Source organism: Octopus bimaculoides, chromosome 30, assembly GCF_046866305.1.
Source record: "Octopus bimaculoides isolate indiv1 chromosome 30, ASM4686630v1, whole genome shotgun sequence".
NCBI lineage: Eukaryota > Metazoa > Mollusca > Cephalopoda > Octopoda > Octopodidae > Octopus > Octopus bimaculoides.
This window is the reverse complement of record NC_142957.1, coordinates 12,715,812-12,720,811: the sequence shown is the minus strand read 5'-3', so window position 1 is coordinate 12,720,811 and position 5,000 is coordinate 12,715,812. Positions and strand designations below refer to the sequence as shown.

The window sequence follows — 5,000 nt, the reverse complement described above, 5'->3', positions numbered from 1 at the left end:
CAGAGAATTTTTAACAACGGCTGGGTACTGTGGGGACGTCTGCTAGTATAATTAGTGGTGGTGGTGGCTGTAGTGGTTGTGGCGATGGTGGTGGTGGTGGTGGTTGTAAAAATGGAACTAGTGCTAGTTTTGGTAAACGCTGATGATGGTGTTGTTGTTGATAGTTGTAGTGGTGGTGGTGGTGGTGGTGGTTGGTGGTGATGGTTGTGGTGGTAATGGTAGTGGAGTGGAAGCTGTAATGGTGGTGGTAGTTGTGTTGGCGGTGGAGTTAGTGGTGCTCGTGGTGAAGGTACATTGCTATCGGCGGTGGTCGTAGTAGTAGTAGTAGTAGTAGTAGTAGTAGCAGTAGTAGTGGTGGTTGGAGAGTTTGAAGGGATGCCTAAACAGTAGTAGTAATAATAAAGCCTTCTACATGAGAAACAAGTGCAGAAATTTTGCAGGAAGGGGTTAGTCGATAAGGTCGACTCCCAGTGCTTGACTGGTAATTTATTTATTCGATTCCGAAAGGAATAAATGAGAAAGTTGACTTCGGCGAAATTTGAACTCGGAACGTAAAATGCCGGTAAGCATTTTAACCGGTGTGTTAACAATTCTGCCACCTCCCCCTACTTAATAGCAATAATAAATAATGAAACAATATGTTTCTCGGCCAATATATTTAAGCGCCATATTGAAATAACGACGTTGAAAATAGCAGACGACAGGTATAAATTCGGAAATGCAGATTGTGTAAACGTCACAATAGTCATTACTGTAGTCGCAGTTGTTGTTGGTGGTGGTGGCGGTGGAGGAAACAATCTCCTCCTCATTTTACATATATTTTATTTATTTGCCCATTTAAGATTCAGTGTGTATTATTGTCCAATGTGATTTAGAGGTGACTTATAATAAAAGGGTGGGTTTTTTTCGTAAAGGAAGAGCAACGCAACAAAAAAAAAAAAATGGAAAAGAGAAATCTATGAAGCAGACGACAGCTCGCTCGTATGTTTTACTTTCGATATGTGTGTGTGTGTGTGTGTGTGTGTGTGTGTGTGTGTGTGTGTGTGTGTGTGTGTGTGTGTGTGTGTGTGTGTGTGTGTGTGTGTGTGCTTATGTGTTTTTTTACTTGTTTCAGTCATATGGCTGGAGCAACGCCTTTAGTCGAGCAAATCGACTCCAGCACTTATTCCTTGTAAGCTTAGTTCTTATTCTATCGGTCTAATTTTGCCGAACCGCTAAGGTACAGGGACGTGAACACACCAACACAGACACACCAATACATACAGATAGCTAGCTAGCTAGCTATATAGATAGACAGATAGATACATACATACAGTGAGATAGATAGATCGATAGATAGATAGATAGATAGATAGATAGATAGATAGATAGATAGATAGATAGATAGATAGATAGATAGAAAAATAGATAGATAGATAGATAGATAGATAGATAGATAGATAGATAGATAGATAGATAGATAGATGTAGTACCAGGCAATGGCTCTCATGGCTTCTGATCTTAACTGATTGGAAGTGTTATCATGTACATTGTTTTATCTTAGTATTAAAAGATGGCCTACAGCAAATATTCTGCTCAATACCACAAATTTGCTTGACCTTAACTAGTTGAGCATGTCCCTTGGTGGCTGACGATATGTGCATCTCTGATCACGAGCAGAAGTAGTGGGGGAGCCTCATAGTCATGTGTTGAGAGGAATTCTTTGGGCTTTGAATAATTCACCTTTGGAAACATGGGTGTTTTGCTCAACATCCTTAAACAAACCTTATTCAGGGACCCTTTGAGCGGGATGGGCTACTCGACCTGAAGAAAATTCTAACTGGGCCCACCTGCAAGGTCATGCGCTGTTTTTCTTGATATGAGATCACCATGTCGCGCACATATGGTTGTGATGCATGTACCTGGTGTACCCTTATCAGACGGGTAGTCATGATGGGTATACTGGGCTTCGTATATTTTACCCCAGTGTCACTTTGATGGCATGCACTGCTCTCTCACTCAATAATAATAATAATAATAATAATAATAATAATAATAATAATAATAATAATAATAACAATAATTGTATCAGATTTGGTCTTAAAGGCCCGCAGTTAGTTTTAGGGTCATGGCAGGGGTGGATGGCAAGTCGATTCCATAGGATGCTATTAATATGGGATGGTCATGGCTGAAAAGCCTTTGATCGTAGGTTTGTTCAATCATGGTTGACCAAAGGCTGAACAGCAACAACAACATCAAGCGCAGCTCCAACTCCGATTACTAATCGCACTCTGACCAGCTGCATGCCTTACTTCCCTCCTTCCTTCCTTCCTTCACTTCCGGTGAGACAAGATCCGAGGGGAGTCTCCCGTTTCTTGTCTTACTGGGACTTTGTTGTTGTTGTTTGTGTTGTTGATGCAGTTGTTGTTGGGGAGAGGTGGTGATGGCGGTGGTGTTTTATTTTACTACCCGATTCCTTTCTTTCTTTCTTTCTCTCTTTCTTTATTTCGAGTCTTTTCTTCTCTTTTCTCTTCTTTATTACATCCTGTTTCTCTACATCAAAGGCTTAGGTCGTCACAGATTGACGTCGGTATACCTATATATATATATCTATGTATAAATGTGATTGTGTTTGAGTGTGTATGTGTGTGTATATCAATATATATATATATATATATATATATATATATATATATATGCACAAATATTTACACTCTGATATGTTTATATATATATATATATATATATATATATATATATATATATATATATATATATATATATATATATATATATATATATATATATATATATATATATATATATATATATATATATATATATATATATATATATATATATATAAATCTACGCACAGGTGTGGCTGTGTGGTAAGAAGTTTACTACCTAAATACATGGCTCCGAGTTCGGTCTCACTGTTCGAACTCTTCGAGCAAATTCTAGCACTCGTGGGGCTGGTTCCCCGGATTCCATAGCATATACGTAACCGACACCTCACTGTTCTCTCTGACAGGGAGGGGGGGGGCACCAATGCGTAGCAGGGTCCTCTATTTACAGCTGAGAGGACAGGAGCAACGTGGAATTAAGTGTTTCGCTCAAGAACCCAACATACCGCTCCATCCTGAAATCGAAATCACCATCTTGCGATGGATCGCGAGAGCGACATCCTAAACACTAGACCGCATTTAGCAACACTAATAATCTAAAGCAGTGCGCCGCAGCCTCTTTTCAATTGCCGCACACGTGTATTCTTTTCAAAATTCGGCGGCACACCTGAACTAAAAGTGTAACTCAAAATATGGCGGGGAAAATATTATATTCAGGTTACACTCCGGCACACCTAGTTTCATCTACCAAATCCACTCACAAGGCTTTAGTCGGCCCGAGGCTATAATAGAAGACACTTGCCCAAGGTGCTATGCAGTGGGACTGAACCCTGAACCTTGTGGTTGGAAAGCAGCCTTCTTACCACATAGCCACGCTTGCGGCTATACACACACACACACACACACACACACACACATATATATATATATATATATATATATATATATATATATATATACACACACACACAAACACTCAACATATACGTATATAGACTACATACATACATACTTCCGAGTATATATACATATATATATATATATATATATATTTAACATTCATACATACGCAAAAAAACACACATACACTCAATTTGCAGACTTGAATATAATCATGATTAGAAACGTACATAATATATGCGTGTGTGCGTGTGTGTGTGTGTGTGTGTGTGTGTGTGTGTGTGTGTGTATGTGTGTACCTACACACATACCTGTACATCACGGAGTCACTGAAGTGGAACGATATCGACTCGTTCCGGCCATCATCACCACCACCATCGCCTTTATCATCATCATCATCATCATCATCATCATCATCATCATCATCATCATCATCGTCATCATCATCATCATCGTCGTCATCATAGCTAACATCGTCAACACCACCGCACTCTTGATTACCATCATCTTTATCGTTAGCGGCAATAAATAACAAAACAAAAAAAACAATAACAACAAAAAATGTGAGGATGACTGGTCAGGTGTCAACACTGCTCTAAAAGCCAAACGATACACTACACCGCCACCGACCAGACCCCACCCGACCCGACTCGCCCGGGTATCACCGGCCCACCCGGGATCTTTTGTGCCATCATCACGACAACCGATCTATCAATTTACTTATCTATCTATCTATCTATCTATCTATCTATCTATCTATCTGTCTATATATATATATATATGTGTGTGTGTGTGTGTGTGTGTGTGTGTGTGTGTATATATATATATATATATATGTTTATCTGCCTATTTATCTATCTATCTAACTATGTATGTATGTTTGTACATATGTACATGGGTTGGACAACATAATGGAAACACCTAGCATCATAGCATCATAATATTGAAAATATCTATAAAACCATCAAAAGCTTGTTAATTTTTATGTTTTTTGATTAATTATTAGTGTTGCTTAATATGTTTTGCTAAAATTGCTGTTTCTTTTCAGATATCAGCAGAAAAAGGTAATTAAAATTCATTAAAATGACACATCTATCGGACTTTCAAATAGATCAAATTGTTGGTGCTCATATGGCAGGCGCTAGCGTAACGAAAACAACGGAAATGTTTGGTGTATCAAGAAGTACTGTCTTGAAAGTAATGACAGCCTTTGAGAAAGAGAGAAAAACCTCCTCATCGAAACAAAACCCCCGAAGAAAACCAAAACGTTCAGGTAGGGACTGTCGGACTCTTACGCTAATTGTTAGAAAGGATCACAAATGTACAGCTCCCAAGATTACTCCAGAGCTTAATGACCACATCGAGAGCCCAGTTTCCACAAAAACTGTTTGTCAGGAGCTGCACAAAGCCGGATTTCACGGGACGATTGCAATCAGAAAACCTCTACTTTCAAAAACAAACATTGCAAAACGTTTAGAGTGGAGTAAAAAAAAA

At 38.8% G+C, this 5,000-nt stretch overlaps 1 long non-coding RNA gene across 1 annotated transcript in view; it reads right to left on the bottom strand.

Annotated features, from left to right (window-relative positions):
• LOC149130213 (uncharacterized) overlaps positions 1-5,000 on the bottom strand; it is a 280,239-nt gene that overhangs the window by 139,683 nt on the left and 135,556 nt on the right. The gene's annotated exons all lie outside the window — the stretch shown is intronic.